The sequence below is a fragment of the Hemiscyllium ocellatum genome, chromosome 28, assembly GCF_020745735.1.
Source record: "Hemiscyllium ocellatum isolate sHemOce1 chromosome 28, sHemOce1.pat.X.cur, whole genome shotgun sequence".
NCBI classification, from domain to species: Eukaryota; Metazoa; Chordata; class Chondrichthyes; order Orectolobiformes; family Hemiscylliidae; genus Hemiscyllium; species Hemiscyllium ocellatum.
Genome location: NC_083428.1, coordinates 7,694,653 through 7,722,216, shown reverse-complemented (window position 1 = coordinate 7,722,216; position 27,564 = coordinate 7,694,653). Strand labels below are relative to the sequence as shown.

Below are 27,564 nucleotides of genomic sequence, written 5' to 3'. Positions count from 1 at the left end.
CAGATTTCTGCGCCTAAAGTGACTGATAAAGTGGCTTAGGCTAAGAATTTGTTGTTTAAGAGCATCAAAGGGTATGGGTAAATGGAGAGCATGGGGAAAGGGAATTTGAAAGGCGCTGTGTCAGTCATGATGTAATTCCGAATTCTGGAATGAGTGAACAGATCAGATTCTGCACCACTACACACTACCAACATGGTGTGTGGGGGTCCAGGTAGCCACACGTGTACAAGCTGTTCCACTGCTGAAGGCATCATAGCTGACCATGTTGCTCCACTCTCCCGTGGTGGCACTTTTCAGCTGGGATCAGTCGGCAGTGATCAAGAACGGTTATGATATTTGCTCATTTCCTGTCCAGCATTGAGCTGTTAGGACCAGGGTGAAGCTAATGTGCTGTGACTGATAGAAGTTTGATTACTTTGCAATTAATGTAACTGGTCCTTCCACTGAGCTGATAAAAAGTAATGGCGGATGTATATTTGTTGCTTTGCCCACTGCATGTGGGAAGCTGGAGATGGAACCCACGGAGATGGGGTTGTGGTGCTCTCTGTTTGATTCAGCACCTTATGTAAAGTGGAAAAATTGTTATCTCCATTTCAGATTTTGGTGGAGCTCACTTCTTATACATGTGTGCGTGTATGTAGTGTGCTCCACTGATGTGAGTTTGTTTTCATTTGCAGCCTTTGCTAAACACAAGGTCAGCATTTGCGTCCCAAATGTTTCATATTAGCAGCACTGGGATTTCAGATTGAAATGGAAGAACTCAAAAGATATACATTGATCTTATGTGATAATAGTTTGCGTGAAAGAAAAGAAATTATTGTGTAATTACTTCCTTTCACATTGTTAGAACATTCCAGAATCCCATAAATTATTTTTAAAGTGTATGGTAAAGCCGCCATAGTTAACGTGAGGGTCGCCATCCCGATTAAAAAAAAATGCTGGTGACTCAGGGAGCGAGATCCCACACAAGAAATGAGTTAAATGACTGCTTAATTTTATTTGGCAATATTTTGTTGAGAGATTAATGTTGACTGACAATAGGAGAATTTTCTTGATTTCAAATAATATGTATTGGTCTTATACATTCACTCAAGGAAATAGAAGAGTTTGCTCCTGGTAATTATTCAGTGTTTAGTCTCATTTGCAATTTCTCTGATGTGGAACGGTTTGTGCTTGTATGCAGCAAGGCTTAACTAAATATCTTTTGTGCCTGGAAATAATCACCTCTGATATCAGAAAGCATAACATTTGGTGATTTATCAATTGTGGTGTCCCCTTCCTTAAGCATTCTGAGGCCACCAAAAAACCCAACTGAACTATCTCAAAAATGCCATGGTGACTACAGATGTATCATTTCATGTTCTGTGGTGACTGTAGCTTCTGAATCCCCAAAGTCTATCCACCAGCTTCAAGACATAAGTCAGGAGAATGGTGGAATACTACTCTCTTGCCTTGGTGAGTTCAGCTCCAACAACATTCAAGAAACTTGACACCATCCAGGACAAAGGAGCCAGCTTTATTGGCACCATCTCAACAGACATTTGCTCCCTCCATAACCAATGCTCAGTAGTAACAGTGTCTGCTATCTGTAAGGTGCACTGAAGAAATTCACCAAGATTTTTGAGACAGCACTCTCAAAACCCAGGGCCATAGTTACCTGGAAGGAAAAGGGCAGCAGATATGTGGGACCACCATCAACTGCAAGCTAAGCCACACAGCATCCTGACTTGGAAATATATTACCATTCCTTTGGTGTCACTGGGTCAAAATGTGGCTGTACCTACATACCAAGGACTGCAGCTGTTCAAATGGGCAGTTATTAGCACCACCTCCAGGGCAGTTAGAGTTTGGCACTAAACAATGGCCTAGCCAGTGATGCCCACATCAAGGGGAAAAAAGGCACAAGTCCAGAGTGTGATAGAATACTGTCAGTGGGCTTTGGTGTTTGCAGCTCCAACAGCACTCAAGAAACATGGCTTCATCCAGGACAAAACAGGCTGCCTCCAGATCTCATAAGCTGTCCCATTACCATGGCATTGTGGCTACAGAACAGTGCAACAAGGCTTCCTCGACAGCACCTTTAAAATCTGCATGTTCTTCCAACCGCAATTCAAGGGCAGTAAGGTGCATTAGTAAATTCACACTTTCAAATTCCTTTCCATTCCACATTGAAATTGGACATAGGACATCATTCCATTGCCATTGCTAGGTTGAAATCCTGAGAGCATTATCACCAAAGAGAACATAGTAGTCTGAGAAAGCCCACTACTGTATTCAGACTCATGCAAACCAACCTTCCTTCCATTGACTCTGTCTACACTTCCCACTGGGAAAGCAGCCAGTGTAATTAAAGACTCCCCCTATCCCGGTTATACTCTCTTACATCAAGCAGAAGACACAAAAGTTTGAAAACATGTCCCAACAGTTGTAAGAACAGCTTCCTTCTCTCTTTTATCAGACTTACTGAACAGATCTCTCCTATGTTAGAGTTGATCTTTCTCTGCACTGTCACTGTAGCTGTAGCACTATATTCTGCATTCTGTTCTATTACCCTGATGTACGTACTTAATGTTTGATTTGTCTGGTTAGCACGCAAAACAATACTTTTTGCTATGACAATGGGGAATGGGCTTGGGTGAGATGCTCTTTGGAGGGTCGGTGTGGACTTATTGGGCCGAAGGGCCTGTTTCTATGCTGTAGGGATTCTATTCTAAAAATCAAAAACGGAGGGCTGGACAATAAATTCTGGCCTTATAAGTGAAACAGCCCAAGACCGTTTGAAAAAGCATCTGAAGTCTTGTCTGAGAGAGTGCATCTTCTCCCACGCAGCAATCCCTTGTCTCACACTTCAGTTCTGCGCTTAAGTTGCACACTCAAAAGTTGCTTCAAGGGCGCTTCAACCAATGACCTTTTGGGTTTGGATAGAGCACCACTGACCACTCTGACTGTTTGCTGTAGCGGTTTTATGGACTGTCTGTCGATAGTATGTGACAGCACTGTCAGCTTTGTCTTGCTGCAAAATGGTTGCCTTGGCAACTCAGAAATGACGGCGTGAGTCTGGATATTATGAGTCCATCAGAGCCCAGCAGCATCAGTCCCTTGTTGTCTAGGTAGCTGCCCCATGCCACTTGTCCTGAATGCGCAGTGATGTGCAGCTGTGTGGTGCCAAACTGAGTTTACACGTACAGTCTTGGCCCCTGCTGAGCACGCGTAAACTTTAGCTGAGCTTTTTGTTTCGAAAGAGAGTCCGTATTTATAAGAGTGATTGCGTTCTGTGTCTGTTTTGATGTTTAACCAAAATAGATCACAGGTCCGGAGATGGAGACAGGACCAGAATCCTGCAGAAAGTTTCATATGTGTCACTCGTGATTCACATGCTGCTGTGTAGGCCCTCAAGTGGGCACCTGATACAGTATTTCAGAGGAGGTGGTAATGGAGAACTAACAAATGCTTCTCCTTGTATGACCTGTTGCTTGTGAGCCCACTGTGCAATTCCCCCCTCCAGCCTCTGGTAACAACTTATTGCGCAAGGCTCTGGCTGGAAGAGAAACTGTTGTTCCACACTGGCCCACGTGATTTCTAGCATGTTTTTCAGTCAGTGAGGTTTATGTAACCATATAATAATGTGTTCAACTGATGGGCTAGTTTTTTTTTTGAAGCCACGTATATAGCTTGAATAGCATATAATGAATAGACCATGGAGGAGGGGAAGGCTGCCTGACAACAAAGGAAATTAAAGGCAGATTATCCATGTGCAGTCAATTAAAGCCATGTTGCTTTATTTGCTATTGACAGTATTGAACTAGTAAATTCTTTTAATCATGCTACAGCCGTAGTTATGTTTCAGATTTCTTCTTTGTTTTTCTCTGGGTGGAGATTAAGCACAAGTTTAAAAAAAATGCATTTTTTTGTTGGAAATCACTAGAATTCCTAAAATGCTTAAGAGAGTGGGGTCCCCCTTGAAACTGTAGCCCTGAGTCTGGAGTTAGTTGCTGTTTGTGTTTCCTTGCAACCTGAAAGTCCACTGCAGTGCCACAGGATCAAGCTGTAGCATGAGAGAACTGAGCGAGTTGTGCCCTGTTCTAGTTTGCATATATCTTTAGCTCAGTTTTTGTGCTTATTCCTGCCTTTGAATATGACCACTTTTTGTTCGGCGTGAGGTTTGGATGGGAAGAAAGACCGCTCCCCCAAAGAGGCCAGGCGGATTCTTAAAACCTGACAATCCTATGTCAAATTAGTGCTGTATGCAGTGCCAGAGGGAGCCTTTGTGTGTCTGTCTCTGCTTGCCTGTCCCTCTGTCACTAAAGGGAGAAACAGATCAGGGCGTGGCTCCAAAGTTACATTGACATTTATGCCATTAATTTGTAGAGTGCACGGTTAACTTATAACTGCAACCATAATCATTAAGCACTCGAGTAGCACAGACTGTAAGAGCATTAGGTGGCCTTTTGCTGAACAGGCAGCATAGAGAACATCTCTTATTGCAACTGAGGTAAAATGGTCTGAATAAGGCTGTGTCATTTCAGTTGCACAGAAAACAAAATGGGAGTTGTGCCAGACTTGAACTGGGTAAGCGGGTGGCATTGGCTATCAGTATTTTTTAAACCGCTGTAGTGGTATCCTGCCGCAGCACTATCAGCCAGTTAACACCAGCAATTATACAGTTAACTGTTCTTCAACTGTCTTATTCCCCCTTCACCATTTTGTGGAGGTGTCAGACCATCACATTGATGGCACAATGTCATTTCCACATGTTGCTTCCATTTGTAGCTCACCTCCTGGCTTTTTTATTGTATGCAATAAGTTTCCTTCGTTACAAATTTCTCATTTTTCAATCGGAGGATGATATTAAAAAAACCCGAGATTCTATAATGTCTCTGAAAATTCAAAATGCTTCATATGCTCCCATTTACTTACGAATTCTGTGATTGCTGTTGCATAGGCAGACACGGCAGCCATTTTGTGCACAGCTTCATACCACAAACAGCAATGAGATGAATGACTTGATCTGTTTCTAGTGGTGTTGGCTGATGAAAGAATGTGTGGCCAGAGCGCCTGGAAATCCCTCTTGCTCCTTTTGAGAAAAAAAAATGCCAACAGGATGATCAGCATTCACCTGAATCAACCGGAATAGACAGATGGGGCCCCAGAGAATAGTCTCTAGTCTGATGACGGCACGCAAGGCAGCAAGAAATACATCGGTGTTGCACTGGGTTACTTGGTGTTTTGCACTTTATATGTCCTTTGAGCCTAAGTGGGTACTCATTTTACAGAATGAGCAGTTTACTATGCTGTTTGGGTAAAGCGTTATTTATTGCTTATTTGCAGTGGAGGTTAGTATTGATGCCTGTCTGTTAGCTGACCAACATTTATGATTGGTTTACCATAAATGAAAGCACCAGCAGTTTTATTTTCTCTTCATTGTTGGGCTGATGGCTGTTCGTGGGACGATTCCAGACACCGAGTATTGGTTTTAAAAGGAAAAGCTCTCTCTTTGCAGTCTATGAAACAAAGACTCATATTACATTGGTAGACCATTTCCCAAGTTCAAGTAGCGTAGTATACTGAAATTTTAATCTTATGTGAATTAATACTGCAGTTGTCTTAGTGTTACAATAAAACTTATCAAAAGCAAAGGTATGAGTGGCAACCATTTATACTTTAAGGTTGCAAAGCTGGTTCTCCAGAAGGGACTCTGTGCATGCTTTCTGAGTAGAAGTTGCTTACTGGGTAATTAATAATTTTATGACAATGCATTCATTGTTTCTATGTTAAAATCTCGGAACTCCCTGTCTGTCAGCTTTTTCAGTGGATCCTTCACTGTTTCAGATCATGTTGTGAAAAGAGAGGGACATCTTCTCTTAAGCAATAAGAAATAAATCTCAATGAAATACATGAGTTTCAGGAAAATAATGCAGTCAGGAATATTTGTGATCTCCAAAGTTTTTCTTTAGAAAAAAATACAACTTAATGCTATTAATGGAGACAAAGCAGAGTTAGCATTTCCAGTCCAGTCACCCTTCTTCAGAACCCAATTCTGAAGAAGAGTTACTGAATCCAAAATGTTAACTGTGCTTTCTCTGCTGCCAGATCTGTTGAGTTTTCCCTGCAATTTCTGTTTTTGTTTCTGATTTCCAGCACCTGCAGTTCTTTTTGGTTTTATTTTTCAATATTATTAATGCCCAGCAAATCAATGTCACCTGTCTGAACAGCTTCACCTCAGACCGGCATTGAAGTAGATCTCAAGCTACTTTTCTCCTTGGTCTGATTAGAAACTACGTTGCAATGATGCACATAGTGTTGTCTTGGTCATTTGAGTTGAAAAGTGTGGCGCTGGAAAAGCACAGCAGGCCAGACAGCATCCAAGGAGCAGGAGACTTGACATTTCAGGCATAAGTCCTTCATCAGGAATTAAAAAATATAACTCAACATTACTAACAGAGAGAAAGCAGAGTTAACATTTCCAGTCCAGTGACCCTTATTCCGAGCTCAATTCTAAAAAAGAGTTATAGAGTCATAGAGATGTACAGCATGGAAACTGACCCTTTGATCCAACCTGTCCATGCCGACCAGATATCCCAACCCAATCTAGTCCTACCTGCCAGCATCCGGCCCATACCTCTCCAAATCCTTCCTATTCATATACCCATCCAAATGCCTTCTAAATGTTGCAATTGTACCAGCCTGCACCACTTCCTCTGGCAGCTCATTCCATGCATGTACCACCCTCTGCATGAAAACGTTGCACCTTAGGTTTCTTTTGTACTTTTCCCATCTCACCCTAAACCTATGCCCTCTAGTTCTGGACTCCCTGACCCCAGGGAAAAGACCTTGTCTATTTATCCTATCCTCATAATTTTGTAAACCTCTATGAGGTCACCCCTCAGCTCCAAGGAAAACAGCCCCTGCGTGTTACTGAATCCAAAATGTTAACTATGCTTTCTCTGCTCCCAGAACATTCCTGCTGAAGGGCTTATGCCCAAAATGTTGACTCTCATGCTGTCTGACCTGCTGTACTTTTCCAGTGCCACCCGTTTTGACTCAACTGGCCAAGCCAACACTGTGCATCGTTGCAGTGTAGCTACTTATCAGACCAAAGACTCTCCAGCATCTGCAGTCCTCACTTTCCCTTCCCTGGTCAGTTGATTGGATGGCCAAAGTTTGTGAAGAAAGGAGAGATTTGGAAAGGCAAAGAATAAAGCAAGAAACTAAATTAGAAATAGGAACTTTGCAAAATGAAGTAGACGAGGAGCTCAGATTGAGAATGTCAAGAAAAAGCAGTATGGGGAGACAATGTAATGGTAATGTTGCTGAACTAGTAATCCAGAAACCCAGATTTATGTTTTGGAGATGTGTTCGAATCCCACCATGGCAGATGGTGAAATTTGAATTTAATAAAAAAAAATTTGGAATGAAAGGGCGAGCCTAGTGGCAACTGTGTCAATTGTTGTAAAAACATGTCTGGTTCACTAACGTCCGTTTAGGGAAGGAAATGCACTATCTTTACCTGGTCTGGCCTACATGTGATTCCAGACCCACAGCAATGTAATTGACTCTTAAGTGCCTGCAGGGCAGTAGGAATGGGTAACAAACATTGGCCCAGCTAACAATCTCCTAATTCTAATGAACAAGGAAGTAAAAATATGATTGGCATTTTGGTGGATTAGAGCTTAGGATTCTGGGAGAAGTGAGTGGAGCAGTCTAGTAGCATAAGTGATGATTTTTATTAATTGAAACTGCCTTCATTGTATCCAAAAGCTCAAAATAACAATTTGAGTATTTTGCTGCTTATCAAATCTTCACTGTTGAACAGATGATGATATTAAGTGCACCTTAGACACCTCCAGTGATGTGCAGAGATTGTTTATAGCTGGTTTGAGTTGCTTGTTTGTTTGTAGAATTATGTTCTTTTGCATTTCCAGCACACTTCTTCAGCATGCATTGCCACACTCTATTCTTGGCATGCTCTTCTCAATGATTATAAGCCTTATGCAGTAAACTGTTAGCCATTTTGATTTATTCAAAGATGGTTAGTGAATGTTCCTCCTCATAGTCGCTGACATGATTTATTGAAGAATTACCTGAATATTAATTACTTGAAGGGAAGTTGTGAGATGGAGAAAATGAGGACTGCAGATGCTGGAAGTCAGAGTTGATAAAATGTGGAGCTGAAAAGGCACAGCAGGCCAGACAGTTGTGAGACAGCCGACTTTTACGATTGCAGTATTTTTAAAAAAATGCTTTGGGATTCTGCAAGAAGAACTTGAGTAAGTTTACAATAAAATTGAAGGCTGTCATGCTCACTCAGCTCAAAATTCCCAAGTTCAAGGATGCAGGTTATTTTAACTTGGGTCTGCCTCTGATTGGGATATACTTTTTCCCTCCAACACAAAAACTTGTCCTGTTTAAGTTTTGGTACTTTCACTACAGTGGCTTTCATTTACTGTAGTCATAGTCATAGAGATGTATAGCACAGAAACAGACCCTTTGGTGAGCAGTGATTCCTTTTTCCACTGGATTCTGGGATCTCATTCATGTTTTTATCTGCTTTGAATGGAAATCCGCCGTGAAAATTGGCGTTAATAATTTTTGGCATTACTTTCCTTTGTGTGGTCAATTTTAAAACATATACTTAATCATAGAATGGCCACCAAACATTCTTTTAGATTCTCAGGCATCCCAATTGTTGATAATAAATAGTTGCGATGATACACAAAGTGTGCAACTCATTGGGGGCATCACTCCTTTTGAGTTAATGTGTCTTTATGTGAAGAATTTTGAGGAACTGACAGAGACAAGTTGGCCATTTAGTGTCCTAGCTCCCATTACAAGCTCTCCAATTGGAAGAAGGAAGTGGCTACTTGCACAGTACCTGTCCAGGTGTCACTGGAATACCAGTTGAAATCCATAAAATCTTGGGACTGAGGAATGGACGGCAATCTTCTGGTCTAGCAATTCTCCAAACTCCTTCCATTGAAGGGGACCCCTTTTTCAAATGAATTCAGAATCACTGATTCCTCCATCTAATTTACAATACTGTTTAATGCTCATAAAGTGAAATGAGGCATTTGAAGATTGTATTAATAATCCCTCCCTGATGACATGGTGGGCCTACCCTACAGTGCACGGACTGCAGCAGCAGTTCATGAAGGCGGCTTCTTGAGAACCATCACCTCCAGGGCAACTGGAAATGGGCAGTAAATTCTGTTCCAGCCAACGATGCCCACGTCCCAAAGAGTGAATAAACAAAAATCTTCTATGTGACTGGCTATTTACTGCCTGATATCAATGAGATGGATGTGTCTACTTCTGTCTGCAGAACCTGTCTGTCCTATTCAGGATTAGAAATTGCAGGAGAATTGCAGAGAATTCTGAGGAAAAGCAGACTGCAGCCCATGCACAAAGGGAGTAGGCAGGGGAACAGCAGGGAGGGAAGCAGAACAGGTACATTCTCTTGTCATTCATGGGATGTGGGTTGTCCAAACCCCCAAATTGCCTTTAAGAGGGTGATAGTGGGCTGCCTTGAACAGTTGCAATTCATGGGGTGTAGGTGCACCTACAATGCTGTTAGGGAGACTATTCCTGAATTCTGACCCTGTGACAGTGAAGAAATTGTCAATATATTTCCAAATTGGGATGGTGTTTGACTTGCAGGTGGTGATGATCCCTTGGATCTGACACCCTTGGTTTCCAGGTGGTTGTCATTGTGAGTTTGGAAGGTATGTACGATTGCCCATCTGATTTACACTTTACCACCGTGCCCTAGGAGTCTGCCCAGTTCTAAGGCTGGATCCTTCCCTGTAAGCTCCAGTTTGACTGTTATGGTCAGAGGTATAGCCGAGTGAGGAAGGTGAGAAGGGAGTGGATCTGACCGATGTGGCGTGACTGTTTACACCTCTTTGTCCCAGATAAGCACACGGGAAAGTTAAGGCAGTCCAAAATTGTTGATATTTCTAAAACAAAAAAATTAAGAGGCAAGTTTTGTCAGGGAAAAAGTTCTTGAAAGTTAATTGATATTTAGCTGGGATTACTTCATTTTTTCTTTAAAGGTTTGCAGTTTTGGCTTCAGTCAGTCAAATCTCTTGATGAATAATTAGAATTAAATTTGTGCAAACTCTCCTCCCTTAAATACAACCATTGACTCAGTTCAGGCCAGTTAATTAAATCTGGTTGTGGTGAACCACAGTGTCTAAATAGCATGTCGGATTACATTAAAACAAACACAGCGATTCAAGTTTCACTGTAGAAACAGTTTTCAGATGCAGTGCCAGCACAATGCAAGAATGAAGTAGTTCTTTATAAAGAATTGCTTGTTATATCTTGTTTTGGGATGTGTGGCACAAGTTAGTTGTAACCACTGTGATGTTTTCCCCCAATTATTGGAGCTTTTTTTTTAACAAGGTACAAATTGTGATCATTATTTTGAGACTTTAAAAAGTCTCAAGATATTGTATGTAAGGCCTGCATAATTAAATTTTGTCCCTCATCCTCTGCCAGTGTGTGGGGTGGAGGCAAGCTCATTTAAGGCATGAGAAAGAAAATTAGATATTTAGTCAAAGCAATGTGCAAGGGTTGTGGGGAGGGGTGGGGAAATGCACTTGATGCACTGTTCATATGGAGAGCAAGTCCAGAGACAATGGTTCAAATGGTCTCGTTTGATGGTATAATAATTGTAGTTTTGCTATACTAGGAATTCATAAACTTTAATGTTTTGTCGGTATCATTTTAAGGTGATTTTAGGCATTTTTCAAATGTTCCTTTATTTTCAGAAAAAATGTCTAAATATTTGTTCAATCAGAATCTCTACAGTTTCACTATTTAGAGTCATCGAGATGTCCAGCACGAAACAGACCCTTCAGTCCAACTCATCCATGCTGACCAGATAGCCTAACCCAATCGAGTCACTTTTGCCTCAATTGGCCCATATCCCACTAAACTCTTTGCATTCGTATATCTATCCAGATACCTTTATAAATGTTGTAATTGTACCAGCCTCCACCACTTTCTCTGGCAGCTCATTCCATACATGCACCACCCTCTGCATGAAAAAGTTGGCCCTTACGTTACTTTTATGTCTTTCCCCTCTCACCCTAAACTTGTGCACTCTAATTCTGGACTCCCCCACCCCAGGGAGTCTACTTATCCTATCCATGCTCATGATTTTATAAACCTGTATGAGGTCACCTCTTAGCCTCAGACGCTTCAGGGAAAACAGCCCCAGCCTATTCAGCCGCTTTCTGTAGCTCAAATTCTCCAATTCTGGCAACATCCTTGCAAAGTTTCACAACATCCTTCTGATAGGAAAGAGACCAGAATTGCAGCGCAACATTCCAAAAATGACCTAACCAATGTCCTGTACAGCCACAACATGATCTCCCAACTCCTATAATCAATACTCTGACCAATAAAGAAAACATACCAAACGCCTCCTTCACAACCATAGCTGCCTGCGACTCCACTTTCAAGGAGCTATGAACCTGTACTCCAAGGTCTCTTTGTTCAGCAACACTCCCTACGACCTTACCATTAAGTGTGTAAGTCCTGCTAAGATTTGCCTATCCAAAATGCAGCACCTCGCATTTATCTAAATTGAACTCCATCTGCCACTTCTCAACACATTGGCCCATCTGATCAAGATCCTGTTGTACTCTGAGATAACCTTCTGTGTTGTCACTACACCTCCAGTTTTGGTGTCTTCTGCAAAATTACTAACTATACCTCTTATGTTCACATCTAAATAATTTATATAAAATGAAGAAATGTAGTGGACCTAGCACCGATCCTTGTGGCACTCCACTGGTCACAGGCATCCAGTCTGAAAAACAACCCTCCGCCACCACCCTCTGTCTTCTACCTTTGAGCCAGTTCTTTATCCAAATAGCTAGTTCTCCCTGTATTCCTCGAGATTTAACCTTGCTAACTAGTCTCCCATTGGGAACCTTGTTGAACGCCTTTACTGAGGTCCATATAGATCACATCCACCACTCTGCTCTCATCAGACCTGTTTATTATTTTGTCAGAAAACCCAATCAAGTTTTTGAGACATGATTTCCCATGCATAAAGCCAAGTATTTCTCCTGAAATACTCCTCTTTGCTTCAGTATGGTGTATTTCGCCAGTACGAAGAAGCCGACTTTAAGCTTAAAACCAGAAGCCAATTTCAGGGAGACTACGACTGTTCTTTTTATTTGACTTGTTATCCCCTGACATGCATGGCCAAATATGCAATCAAACCACATAATGATGTTCTTATCAATTGTACAAATCAGCTGGGCCACAGTTCAGTTTGTATCTGCTCATGCATTGTGAAATGTGTCAGATTTGGAATTGAGGATTAGTTTAAATGAGAGGGTAGTCTAAATTAGGGGGAAAAGGGGAGTAAATCTCAAGAATTGAAGTGAGAAAGTGGTTATTTAGAATGAGTTTCATTGACTTGTGCCAGATTACGAGTGTGCAATTCCGTGTCAATTATTTTGACAAAAGCCCTATTTAAGTATAAAAATGACAAGTTTATTTTTGTTGCTTCAGCAAAAACAGCTGCTTACTCTTGTCCACAGAGATAGAAAGAAATCTGAATGCACAGCCTACAGCCGTATGTGGATGAGGGTGTGTCTGAGTCACGTTTGTAGTTCGAAACTATTTAAATTATGCTGCCTATTAGTATGATTTCACCCAACCTTCTTCCTTTTCTAAATATGTTCAGTATTTTTACTGGAATTAACTGGATAAACAATGTTGTGATTACAGCAAGACAAATTGTTAAGCCTTTTGGTTTTTGACCTTTTGCAGTGGAGTTAGATGTGCAGGCGCTTAAATGCATGTTGAACATTTCCTAAAACAGATTGTAGCCTGTGTGGATGAACAATATTGGGTTCGGAGATGACAGGCAAAATGATTAGGTATCTAGGTAGTCCAGTCAGAGCATATTTCCCCAGTCTGGATGTTGTCAATATTAACTTTTTGAAGATTTTAAAAATATGTCAGGAATCGCAGGTAGATGGATAGTAAAGAAGGCGTTTGGTATGCTTTTCTTTATTGGTCAGAATATTGAGTTGGGAGGTCACGTTGCGGCTATACAGGACATTGGTTAGGCCACTGTTGGAATATTGCATGCATTTCTGGTCTTCTTCCTATTGGAAAGATGTTGTGAAACTTGAAAGGGTGCAGAAAAGATTTACAAGGATGCTGTGAGGGTTGGAGGATTTGAGCTATAGGAAGAGGCTGAACAGGCTGGGGCTGTTTTCCTGGAGTGTCTGAGGCTGAGGGGGGACTTTATAAGAGGTTTACAAAATTATGAGGGGCATGGATAGGAATAATAGACAAAGTCTTTTCCCAGGGATGGGGGAGTCCAGAACTAGAGGACATAGGTTTAGGGTGAGAGGGGAAAGATGTAAAAGAGACTAAGGAGCAACTTTTTCACGCAGAGGGTGGTACGTGTATGGAATGAGCTGCCAGAGGATGTGATGGATGCTGGTACAATTGCAATATTTAAGCGGCATTTGGATGGGTATATGAATAGGAAGGGTTTGGAGGGATATTGGTCGGGTGCTGGCAGGTGGGTCTAGATTGGGTCGGGATATTTGCTCGGCATGGACAGGTTGGACCGAAGGGTCTGTTTCCATGCTGTACACCTCTGTGACTCTATGTTGTAAAAATATATGGAAAAGTATTGAGATTGTGATGTTATAAAGTAACTGACCGGTTCAGAAGAATTGCTTTGAATTTTTGTTGATCATGTCTTTCTGAAAGAAATTCTTCTAACTGTTGCTATGTTGTCTGTTGTAAATTGGACTCTTGCTTTTATTTTCTGAAAGCTTATGTAGGATCTTTAGTAAGAATGAAATCTGAAAGGGAATATTCATTTGAGAATATTTGCTGTGGGGCATTAACCTTACATGTGGTAAACCCCTTGTGACGTGAAACCTCTTGATCTTCATTTTATCCAGTTTGACTTCTCCTTTCAATAATCTTTTATATTATGTCCCAAATTTGACTTTAATCCTTAAAATTTCCTGTTATGGAAGCTTCACATTATTAACGTTTTGTAAACTGGATTGAAAGTCTTTTCGTTAATATTTCAATTTTTCAAAATTATTAATTTATTTTTTCTGGCTACATTTTTGATTTAATAAAGTAATAGAGCGGTGTTACTGGCGTGGAGTGAAACTTAAGTAAAAATTATACTTGTGTAATTGGAAAAGGATTGCAAACCTGTCAACAGGATTGAGTCTTGATTATTGTGATCAAGCGAGTACAGTCAATTTGAAACCAGCTGGGAGGGGAATTGCTGGAGTTTTGGAGAGTTAGCAGCACAGAACCAGTTTGAATGCTGGTAAAATGTATGTTTATAAGAAAAACCGATCCATTGGAAGGCAAGTAAAGAGGGTGCACACCTCCACTCATCTGTCTTGTCTTAATGTTATTACAATTAAGCAGCTCTTCCTGGTAGGCTTTTCCCTAATTTTGGTTGATGATTTGTAGCTGAAAAAATGTTGACTTTTATGAAGAGCATCCATCTCATGGACCTAGGCCTGTCCAATTCCAACAGCCTCCCTGCAGTAAAACCACTCTTCTTAAAGAAATTTCAGGTTGGCAGCTGAGAAAGTCCAGCTTTCTTTTGAAGTAAAAGTCAGTCCGCCTTATCTCCTGATGTTACAAATTCTGTAAAGAGTCACAGGATCTGGATTCAGATTGGCATCTTCAATTAAAGCTAACCATTTCTTCATTGTGCCAGATCCTATCCACGCACAAAAATCATTAAACTCTACCCCTTTGTTTTTGAGAAGCATTGTTTCTATGAAAGCAGACTAACAAAAATGTTGCCACTGACAATGGATGGAGGGAACAATGGAATATTAAATAAAAAAATAATCAGGGATCTATGGAGTGGCAGTGCTCGTCAGTGCCCGTACAAATGGTTAAACTGAAAGTAAGAAGGTTATTTATTTGGGAGTTGTCTCATCTTGAGTCAGAAGATTGTGATTTCGATCTTATTTTAGGGATTGAAACACAAAAATTGAGACGCTCATTTCAATGTCATGCGTAGGGAATGCTGACCTTTGAGGTTTTGTCTTTCCAACAGCATATTATTACTTTGTTGTTATGAAGAGGAGCCGTAAAGGGCTCCCTAGTATCCTGGTGGTTACTTATCTCTCAGTGAACATCACTAAAACAAATTATCTGGTCGTGGTGGCATTGCTATTTGTAGGAGCTTCCCATGTGCAAATTGACTGACATGATATCAGTGAGTACGCTCCCAAAGTACATAATCGGCTGTAAGATGCCTTGAGACATCCTGAGTTCAGGTAAGATGCTGTCAAAATACAATTTGAGAATTTCAATAATACCTCAAGGTTTGAGCATGTAATCTAGGTTGACCTACAGTGCAGTGCAGGGGAGGGACTTTCCAATGAGCTTTGTTGGGCATGTGGATGTTGGATGAGGGTGAGTTCCATTCATGGTCTCTGGTGTAGTTGAATAGATTGGGAGCACTTGGAGAGCACCCTGAAGCTGTACCATATTTGACTCCCTCTAGAGAGGAAATTTGGAAAGCATTTTTTAAAAAAAATGTCGTTATACATTTTCATACAAAGACGTTATTGTACTCCAATCTTAGTATAGAACAGTGTTCCAGCTGTACTGCTGTGTCTTTATTTGTACAGTACTTATTATTTATAGTAAAAGGTTTAGAGGCAAGGTGGGTAAAAATATTTTCACTTCTTTATTGGAGTTTGGAAAAATCTACCTCAAAAGATGGTGGAGGCTGATTCCATGAATTTTAAAAAGAGAGTTGAACAGATGCTTGAAGCTGACCCTATAGAATTACAGAAGGTGGGACTGGGCATGACTGCTGTTTCAAAGCATGGGGACAAAAGACTGATTTGTTTTCTCTTGTGTCGCAGGTTTGTATAACTTGATGAACTGCTACACCATAGTGTATGACCTTTTCCTTTCTGGCCTGTGTAGTGCCTGATGCAATGATTATAACAGTGGAGTGATCAGTGTGCAGACATCACTGCCACAGAACAGGTTTAACAGTGGCTGACAAAAGGACATAGAATGAAAAAAAGCAAAGGATAGACCCGGATTATGTATTAGTAGATTTAAAACTTTGCAACTTCTCTTCTGTCATGTGCCTGCGGGTTACTACATTCTGAGGTCGGCAGTGAATATACAGATGTGTATAAAAATTAGAGTGTAGAATCAGGCCATTCAGCTTTACTGATCCAGGTGGTCTTGTGCGTTCTTATTTCTTTTGTTCATTGTTTATATACTTGTCCCCTTGTGCTTCATCTACAAAAACAATTTAACTATGAATTTTGCCATAGTTTCTATTTGTCTGTAGCCCCTTGATTTGTAAATAGGCTATTCTTGCTCTCTGTTTAAAATCTCTTACCTATATTCTTGTTCTTGACCTTTCTGAAGAAGGGTTAAATCCAAAACATTGACTTCTCTACCTCCTGATCCTGCCTGGCTTGTTGTGATCTTCCAGCCTCCTGTTTGTCTGCTATTGACTGCAGGCAACAATTTGCGCCTTATCTGCCTGCTTCACTTTCATTTTCGTGTTTTAAACATTTTCATCACATCGTTATTTAGTCTATATACTCTGATGGAGAAAAAGGCCTCAGTCATAACACACAAAGCAGTTGGACTTCAAAATTGTACCTCCTGTAAAATGTCCATTGTCTTGCTGTTGTATGGAGACCAATAGTGCACACTGTACTCTGAGGTTTGTCTTACTATTTTATATAAGGAGCCAACATTTCCTCTTGGCTTTTGCATTATACACTTCTCATAACAAAACCTAGAATTCTTTTTATTCCCATTACATTTATTAAACCGAGGTGCAGATTTCAATGTCCTGTGAACTCTTACCCCATAATCTCTCTGCAGTCAATGACACCAAGCCCACTTCCCTTTGGAGTATAATTATTGATGCTTTCTGAACAAAATATATTGTCTCCAATTGCTACTTAGCCCATTCATGAGAGCAACAATAATGGTGCTTTGTATAGTTTGGGGAGCAAGTGACATCAGCTGGAACTGTTGGAATAGCAAAGTTCTGAAATAAATAATACAGTTAAACAGGAATGATTTGTGTTGTCACATATTTTATTTACTGTTCTAGATTTTTCACAACAGTGGGTGAAATCTGTAAAGCTTCAGTCATTCTTTGGAGGCCCAAGGAATTCAAAATCTGTTTATAAACTGCAACCTAAATCTCCCCCACTTCCTCAAAAAGGGGTCGTGTGACACTACTGTTACTCTACTAAACTGAATTTTAAGGATTTACTGAGCTTTTTCTCAATTGCTTGTCCACATATACACGTTTCAGAAAGTCTTGCCCTATTCTTTACCATGTCAGACATGGACTTGGGAGCATTCTTGTCTCATGTGTTACGAAGATGTGAGTGTACTGTACCTTTGAGAGTTAAAAGCTACCAGAACTATCTGACACAGCATCAAGTGTTCTGAACAAGATATAATGTAACATTTGGTCAACAACTCGTTTAACTGGTAGCCTGGAGATGGCAAAACAAATTTGAATTAGGCCAATCTGTTTAAATTACACCCCAAAAACTACCAAACTCCAGTCAAGTTTGAATTTAGTATATTGACCATCTTAAAAGCTACGGACGCAATTCAATGCTTTGGAGGTATAAAACCGAGGAAAAATGAACAGTTGGGAGGAGAACTGCCAAGCCACCAGCATCTGCAGACTGCCCTGGAAAATAGCTCTCTTAAAGGTACCTTTATCGATCAGTAACCTGTGAAACAAATCCCTAAGAAGAAGAGAAGAAGACTGAGGGAGATATGAAGTGAGGATTCGACATCTGGCTGAAAATTTTGAATTTTTGTTAAATCTTAATCGGGGCTTTATCAGACTAGTATTATAGAAGGGTAAGGTAGAGGAAGGAGTTGTAAATAGTTAATTATTCTTTTATACTTTAAGAAATTTGTTAATTTGTATTTAAGTAGTTCTTGGCCTCTTGAATTTTCAGTTTACTACACGAGATAAATCTTTTCTCTGTTGATACTTTAAGCAGGAGGATTTACCCCGTGTCGTAACACTTGAGTCAGAAGATTGCGATTTCTACCTTATTCTAGAGATTAAACACAAAAAGTATACTTATAACGGTGATCTGCATAGAGAGTGCTGAACTTTGAGGTGTTGTTTTTCAAGTAGGATGTTAAACTGTCTGTCATTACTTTGTTATAAAGTCTCCCTAGTATCCTGGTGGTTATTTATCTCTCAGTGAACATCACTAAAACAGATTATCTGGTCGTGGTGGCATTGCTATTTGTAGGAGCTTCCCATGTGCAAATTGACTGACATGATATCAGTGAATAGGTTCCCAAAGTACATAATCGGCTGTAAGATGCCTTGAGATATCCTGAGTTCATGTAAGGCGCTGTCGAAATACAATTTGAGAATTTCAGTAGTACCTCAAGGTTTAAGCATGTAATCTAAGTCGAACTGCAGTGCAGGGGGGGGACTTTGCAATGAGTTTTGTTGGGCATGTGGATGTTGGATGAAGGTGAGATCTACTCATTGTCTCTGGTGTAGTTGAATAGATCGGGAGTACTTGGAGAGCACCCTGAAGCTGTACTACATTTGACTCCTAGAGAGGAAATTTGGAAAGCATTTTTAAAAAAAAGTGTAGTTATACATTTTCATACAAAGAAGTTATTGTACTCTAATCTTAGTATAGAACAGTGTTCCAGCTGTACTGCTGTGTCTTTATTGCCGTAAATATTGCATCAGCTAATGTGGAGTTCCACATCCCTGTGCTGCCAACAGCTGTGTATTGGGCAAATATACTGACATTTACAGAATATTAACAGAGGAGTCTGTTTCGCTAAACATGCAGCAGAATTAATTTTCAATAATGAGACACTTTAATATTCCAATGTTGAGTGTGCTGAAGGATAGTATGATTGTTTATGTCACAATCATCATGCTGTTCAGGATGTAATGTGATTCTTTCTCATATCCTATTTATAGCATCAATCCAATCTGAACTGTTCTGAATCTCCTGGACAATTTATTTTTCAGTTGATTGTGAAGAGAGTGCTTTTTTGACACCTTGCAGACTTTGGACAGAGGATAGAAGAGAACATCAGAACATCATAATGAGGAGCAGCCATCGGCAATTCAGCACCTTGAACCTGTTCCATCATTCAGTATGATCCTGGCTGATCTCCTCTCAACCTCATCTCCACTTTAGTGTGCTCTCCATAGCCCTTCAACCACTACTAATTAAAAATCTGTCTTTCTTTCCTCCTTAAGTGTCTCCGCATCCACTGTACTGTGGGGTAGTGAATTTCCCAGACTCACCACCCTTTCAGAGAAGCAATTTCTCTTCATCTCTGCTTTAAAATCTGCTTCCCTTTATCTAGAATCTTTTGTTCTTGATCATCCCAAATAAGGAAACATTTTCTCAACGTCCACTTCATCAAACCCCTTTAGCTTCTAACATACCTCACTTAGAACTCCTCACATTCATCTAAACTCCAGAGAGTATCAGCCTAAACTGCTCGATCTCTCTTCATGAGACAAATCCTCATCTCTGGAATCAATCAAGTGAACCTCCTATGAACTGCCTCCAATGCAACCACATTCTCCCCCCACCTCCCCACACACACACACCCACCCACCCACCACAAGGGGATAAAAATTTCTATGCAACTCCAGATGCTGACTCACTAATGCCTAGTACAGAGGAACCTCAGTTATCCGAAGGACACGCCTGGGGTGTGTTACGTTTGGTTAATTTAATTCTGGATAGCCGAATGCCGGATAACATAATTTAGCCGAGCATTGGAACATTGCAATTTTGCAAAATAATCTGATATTTGGGTAATCGAATGCCGGTTAATCAAGATTCCTCTGACAGTTGTAGCAATGCTTCCCTACTTTTAAACTCTATTCGTTTAGCAATAAATGACAAAGTTCCATTTACCTTCCTTGTTACCAGATGCATTTGCATAATAGTTTTCAGTAAGTCATGGAATGCGATTCAGTGAACTTGTCTGAATGGAAATTCTTTTCTTCTGTCTTGAGCTTCTTTTTGTTTCAGTTTTGATCTTTTTTTTATTCTTGGGCCAGTAGGCTCAGTGGGTCAGCTGACCAGAGTGTGGTGCAGAATAGAGTCTTTAGTGTGCATTCAGTGTCCACACCAGCTGTGACAGCAAGGGAGATCTCTCTCTTCACCTTTCCCACTCTGGTGCAGTGGTTACCCTCACGTTGCACATAACCAGTTGTGTCTAATGGAGAGGTATACCAAATGTTCTCTGTAGATTATGGCTCCTTACCATTTATTTATCCTATCTTCCCTTCCTTCTCCAGTTTGCTGTCTGTCACTTTATCCCCTTAATTAAGAATTGTTCGGAAGTGTTTGGAGTCTTTGCCCCCAGTGTTGCACTCAGTGCAGCAGAATGGAGTGGCATGGTGGCTCAGTGGTTAGCACTGCTGCCTCATAACGCCAGGGTTTGATTACAGCTTCGGGTGACTGCCTGTGTGGAGTTTGCATGTTTTCCCCGTGTCTGTATGGATTTCCTCCGGGTGCTCCGGTTTCCCCTCACAATCCAAAAATGTGTCAATTAGGTGAATTGGCCATGCTAAGTTGCCCATAGTGTTAGGTGCATTAGTCAGGGGTTCATATGGGGAATGGATCTGGGTGGGTTACTCTTCAGAGGGTCAATGTGGACTTGTTGGGCTGAAGGACTTGTTTCCATACTATATGTAATTCTAATCTCATTGAACTAACTCGGATTCTCAGTGCAATTTTCAGTGGTCTTAACTGAAGTGGAACAGAAAACATGACTATCCCTTAATCGTTTCACCCTTATCTGATCCGGCTTTTGTAAATCCTAGCCCTCGCATGTGTATATTCTATCATTGTCCTTATTAAAGTTGCACTGCCGGAAATCGCAAGCTTCTACTGAAAGCACCTACGAAACCTGTGACCTCTACTATCTAGGAAGGACAGGAGCAGCAAGTGCATGTACACACCACCAGTTACCCCTCCATTTCACTCACCATCCTCACTTGCAACTATTCCTCCACTGTTACTGAGTCAGAATCCTGAAACTGCTTCCCTGACAGCATTGTGGGTGTACCTACACCAAATGGATTATAGTGGTTCAGGAAGGCAGCTCACCAACAATAGTTGGAGGGCGATTAGGGATGAGGCCCTTGCATTCCAAGAACAGAAAAAGAAAATTGTATCACACAAGTAAACTTTGAAAGATTCCACTTGAAATTTGAATCCCCCTCATAGATTAATATTAACTTATCTCAGATGTTGACTGCATTTTAAAGCTCCTGTTTGTTTCTACCTTTTACGAGTATCAGCCATTGGGATTTTACCTTGTAACTTTGTGTTTTGGGCTGGGGGTTGGCAGGCCAGGGGGTTACTCTGTAGCCAGCTGATTCACCTTGTAACAAAACCTCATTGTGGCCAGTGGGGCTAGTTGACCTGATGGTGTCGGTGTTTTGAGGCTAATTGTCAGCACCCAACTACTGTTGTCGCTTCACTCTGCTGGCTGTATATATTGGGATTTTTTTTTGGCTTGCTACATCAGGAATTGCCTTAATCCAAATGTCTAATGTTTTTCAAAAACAATTTTATTCCGTTTTGCTCTGCAGGGCAAGTGACTGGTGGGTATGACAGCAAAATAAAGACAGACTTCGAAATTAAAGCAAAGGTCACAGTACAAAAAGAGATGAAGATAACATCAATACACAAAAAAATCAGGATAAGTTATAGGAAGTAATAAATACCTGATGAAAATAAACACGAGAACATAAGGAGCAGGAATAAGCCCTGCTCGGCCACTTAGTAACTTCACAGCTGATCTTTTAACTTGATTTCCCTCAACTATTTACCCCTATTTTGAGTATTATTCAAACATTACACATTTTCCAATCACTGCAGGTCCACTTGTCAACTAATCAACCCTTGTCATTTCTTACAATATAAATGTTGCTTTTACTTTACATTGGTGTTTCTTGCAGATTGTCCTAATGAGTGCAAGGTGAAAAGCTTCAAAGTTTTTCTTTTCAGCAATGCTCAATTTCTGTACTACCAAGCAAATATTCTATCCCCCCAATCCTTTGAGATGTGGAATATTTAAAGATTCACAATCTTCTGAGTGAATAAATTTCTCCCCATCTTAGACCTAAATATCTGATCCCAGTTCTTGAGGTTCTGGCCTCTAATTCTAGACTCTTTAGCTGCGAAAACAGTCTGTTCTTCCATCAAGCCCTCTTAGTGTTTTGCACATTTGGGACCACCTAAAGTAGGGGTAGTTTATTTTAATATACCCTTACAAAAACAGTTCAGAAAGCAATCTAGGCAAGATGTAGCCATCATTTGGAAGCTTAAACTTCCCAATAAAGTATCATGGATGTGCATGCATCAAATGTTTCTCAGAATCCTGTCTTAGATTAGTGACACTACTGGAAGGGTATGTTAAATGGCAAATACAGTATTGCATGAGAAATCAGCACCAAAATGAGGCAATTGGAGGCAGTAATTGGAAGTTAGATGTAGCCAGGAAAGCAGACTGGATATGATTGGACCTAACTGTTATGCACTTTAATCTCAAAAAAAGTTGTGAAGTAAAGAAAATGTGATGGGAGTAGCTGTGCTAGTCTCAGTGGCAGTAAGTAGCAAAGGGGTCAACACTGAATCACTGTGGATTGAGATGAACAATAGTAAGGAATTGGACAACTAACCCTGAAGGTGACAAAATAATTGAAAGGAAATGGAGAAATATGTTCAATAACGTATGAAATTATATGATCAAAAACACAGCCCTAATATGTAGGTTTCACCTAATCACCAGCAAGGTGGCAAATAGAATGTGACGGAAGACACAAAGGTAGGGTTTTTGTACTGTGTACAGGATTTATTTCTGATTCAATGTGTAAAGGGAGTGTTTCTTGACTTAGCAATGAGGAATCAAGTGGAACAGATAAAAGAAATAAGCGTGGGTGAATATTTTGGGAACATTGACCACAATATAAGGTCTAAAATGATTGAGAATTATATGCAGTACAAAGATCAAATGGATTGTAAAACAAGCCAACTATGGAGGAGGAGCTAAAGAAGGTAAACAAGAGAAAATTATTGACTGACAAAGAAATAGCAATATTAAAGATTAGCTCAGTGGAGTTCAAGAGAAGTAAATGTCATTAAGGAGAATACACTAGCCAAGAATAAGGTGGACAGACAAAAAAAGAGGATTAACCCAATTAGCTGAATAATAAAGTTTATCATGGAAATGAGTATGATGAGATGAGGAGTGATGTCCATATAAAAAATTAAGGAAACTGAGGGGATAGTCGATGAAAGTGTCAAAACATGTGTATGAAAGATCTCAATCCAATTTTAGAAGAAGATCCCTGACTCTGTTAATGTTTTACCTTGCCAGGATTGCCCTCTGGTTCCAGTGACAGGAAGGTTAGATGCCAGAACCGCAACCCTTTGTAAAAGATTTTTAACGATTCACCACAAGTAGAGTGAAAAAGTTCCTCCTCATCTCAATCAGTCACTGTCAGTCAGACCTTTTGGTTAAAATGTATTTGCTGTCATCTTCTTGAGTTCTTGAGTCCAAAGAGCAGCCCAACCCACAGTGCCTCAGCTGGGGAAAGGTAGCAAGTCGTGAACCTACTGCAGCTGAGATGGGGATCACTCCTTTACACTGTTGTACCGCTATATTCCCCACTAGCTGACCAGCCAACTGAGCTAACCAGCCCCTGGTCAGTGGGAGAAGCAAAGTAAAACTCGTAGGAATTCAGATGTGTGAAATGTCAAAAGTAACAGTGTAATGGCAGAGTGTTTTATTCAGTCACAGGGTGTGGATGTCACTGGCAAAGGCAGCATTTATTGCCCATCCCTAATTGCCCAGAGGGCAGTTGAGAGTCAACCACATTGCTCTGGGTCTAGAGTCACATGTAGACCAGACAAGGTAAGGATGGCAGATTTCCTTCCCTGAAGGGCATTAGTGAACCAGATGGGTTTTTACAACAATCAACAATGGCTTCATGGTCATCATCAATTCTTGATGCCAGATATATTAAAATTTTGAATTCAAATACCCGGCAGGATGGGATTCAAGCTGTGATCCCCAGGACGTTAGCTGAGTTTCTGGATTAACAGTCTAGAGTAATACCACTAGGCCATTGCCTCCTCTAAGTGAAAAAGAGGAGGGTAATACTATACAAAACTTGGTTAGACCACACTTGAAGTATGATGTGCAGTTTTGGCCTCCCTGTACTATTAAAAGGATATTGTAGCATCAGGCAATCATGAGTCTTATTTAAGCTTGGTTTGGAAGGAGAGTTTGCGGTTACAGAAGGAAATCTGTAGTAAAAGCCTGTGTTTCCAATGCTGCAAGTAGCCACCACAGCGAATCATGCAGTCTTCTGCTATGTGTGACAGAGCCTTCAACACATTTTCTGGCAGGACTTCCCAAATTAGGGATTGAGATGTAAAATATGGCCAGTGATGGCCACTGTCGAGCTCCGACTGTTCCCTGTTTCTGTTCTGGGCACGTGCTTCATATATATTACCCACTGATTTGATTTGATTTATTATTGTCACATATACTTTACTAACAGATCGTATTATACAAGTGCATCAGAGTTTCCGAACAGACATCGCGATACAATGTTACAGCTGCCGAGAAGGTGCAGAGAGAGCTCAGAATTAACATTAAAGAGGTCCATTCAAAAGTCTGATAACAGCGAAGAAGAAGCCGTTCTTGAATCTGTTCATATGTGTATACAATCTTTTGCTTGATGGAAGAGAGTGGAAGAGCACATAACCGGGTGGGAGGGGTCTTTGATTATGTTGGTTGCTTTCCCGAGGCAGTGGGAAGTATAGATGAAGTCAGTAGATGGAAGGTTGGTTTGCATGATGGACTGGTAAGATAAGATGCTTTCTATGGTGCATCTACAAACATTTGTCGGGGTCATGATAGATTTGTCAAATTTCCTTAGCTTTCTGAAGAAGTAAAGGTGTTGCTATGCTTTCTTGACCATAGCGTCAATGTGGGTGGACCCAGTTGGTGATCATCACTCCCAGGAACTTGATGCTTTCAACCATCTCCACCTCAGCACCATTTGATACAGACAGGGGGGTGCCCTCCAGTCTGCTTCCAGAAGTCAGTGACCGGCTCCTTTGTTTTGCTGATGTTGATAGGGAGATTGTGGACTTTAGGTGTAACTGTCATGTAACTTGTGCTGTGTATTTTATCTTGGACACATGGTTTTTAAAAAAGTTTTTGAAGAAGATTAAACCTCATATAGTTGGAGCAATAGAAAACTATTACAAATTGAGTAAGGGTAGAGAGTCCTGGACCCATTAAGGCTCGAGCATTTCAGACCTCAAGTTATCCAGTGATGGATGCAATGTTTTGGAAAGTGCTTTCCTTCTGTTGAAGTAGCCAATTCCAAATGTGATATCAATAATAGGGATATTTAAATTAATTTTCAAAACACCATTTTGTTTGATTGTCCTTCCCAAACCCAATTTTCTTCTGTCCTGAAAACCAGATCCAAGCTGCTCAACCTTTGGCAGCTAACCTGGGCAGCCACTCTCCCTATTGAAGTCCAAGAAGTGAATGCTGTCAAACCATTGGCGGACCAGTATTGTTCGCATCTTTCAAAGAAAGTTCATTGGACAGTGCTTTGGGACAGATGCTTTGGCAATTCCCAACCTTACTGGCCCCTGTCTGGGGAACTAAAATGAACAAGACCCTTTTTACTTCCAAGTGAATTAGCATTAGTATTTTCAGTTATTAATTGCACTCCTTAGGTTTACAAAATTGAGGGGCATGGATAGAGTAAATATGCAAAGTCTTTTCCCTTGGGTCAGGAAGTCCAGAACTAGAGGGCATAGGTTTAGGGTGAGAGGGTAAAGATGTAAAAGAGATCTAAGGGGCAACATTTTCACACAGAGGCTGGAATGAGCTGCCAGAGGAAGTGGTGGAGGCTGGTACAATTGCAACATCTAAGAGGCATTTGGATGGGTATATGAATAGGAAGGGTTTGGAGGGATATGGGCTGGGTGCTGGCAGGTGGGACTAGATTGGGTTGGGATATCTGGTCGGCATGGACGGGTTGGACCGAAGGGTCTGTTTCCATGCTGTACATCTCTATGACTCGCTCACATTCTTATTTCCATATCTCATTTGCATTCCATTGTGGGCTTTTACACATTCATTTCTGGTGTCTGCTTTATTTGATATTCTCAACTTGTAGTGCATATTTAGCAGAAACCATTAGAAGGCTATTATTACGCTTCGATTATCCGGAGAGGAACAGATGGAAGGGGTGTTGAAAGTGAGTCAAACATCAGACTTTACTTGGATCCTTCACATCAAATGCTTTTGTGATTCCTAATCTAACATTGTGACTAGAAACTTGCTAAAACATTTTTTTTTTGGGTCCACCCATTGGGTGGTGAGTGCATGTGGAGGTCACTTCCTGAAAGGGTACCAGAGGCAGCAATCCTCCCTGTCTTTTAAAGGGAGCATGAGTAGGCATCTCAGGTATAGTAGCTACAGACCAAATACTGGAAAGTGGGACTATTCTGCGTGGCTCACTTCTCACCAAGCACTGATACAATCAACCAAGCGGCCTCTTTATGCTGCACACTTTCCATGATTCTATCTCGGATACCTTTTTTTAATGGTGAGCACTTTATTTTTGTTTATTGGACAAACTCGGTAATTAGATATTAAGATATCAAGGCTTAATTAACTTAATGACAGTTGGCCTGTCAATCTATGAAGTTATTTACTGCAGAGTGCTGCCAAGGCTGGACGTTAAATATATTCAAAACTGAGATTGACGTAATCAGTAATGGAGTTGATGGGGATAAGGTAAGAAAGTGGAGTTGAGTATCAGATCAGCCTTAATCTTCTCGAATGATGGAGTATACTTGATGGGCTGAAAGACTGACTTCCACTCCTATGTCTTATGGTCAGTTTCATAAAACAAATGAATTATTATTCAAGATTAAGAAATTAAAAGCACTTTCCACTGAAATTTATATTTTAAGCCTGATGGTACACCCTTACAGTCCTGATTTCCCCTTGGATAATGTAATCCTCTATTTGGCATATTCACCTGAGTTTAAGAGTAATGGGGGATATCAATGGGGGATATCAAAGGAGGATCTTCTGATTAGTTTGTGCTTCATCGTCAGAGAGAACACATTTCTTCTTTTCATTGGGTGTTATTTATTTTCTAATGTTTATCCAACGAACTGAAGAGTTTTCCAGTTGATTTTGACCAACAATGTTTCTGCAACCAATACCATTGAAGAAAGGCTTAACTGGTCATTTACCTCCCCACAGTTGGTGGGTTTCTGTTCTGTCCATTTCAGTCATTGCGTTTACAACAGTGACTGCGTGTCAGGAAGTAATTCAGTGCATGTAAAATGCTTTGGGGTGAACTGTGGGCATGAAAGGTGATATATTAATGCAAGTCTCTTCCTCCTTCCCTTCCCTCAGGAGGAGAGAGAATTATAAACCTCTTTCCTCAAC

The 27,564-nt window shown here is 40.6% G+C and overlaps 1 protein-coding gene across 1 annotated transcript in view; it reads left to right on the top strand.

The window, feature by feature from the left end:
- Nucleotides 1-27,564, top strand: part of LOC132829094 (insulin receptor-like) — a 262,793-nt gene that overhangs the window by 41,711 nt on the left and 193,518 nt on the right. The window lies entirely within an intron of this gene.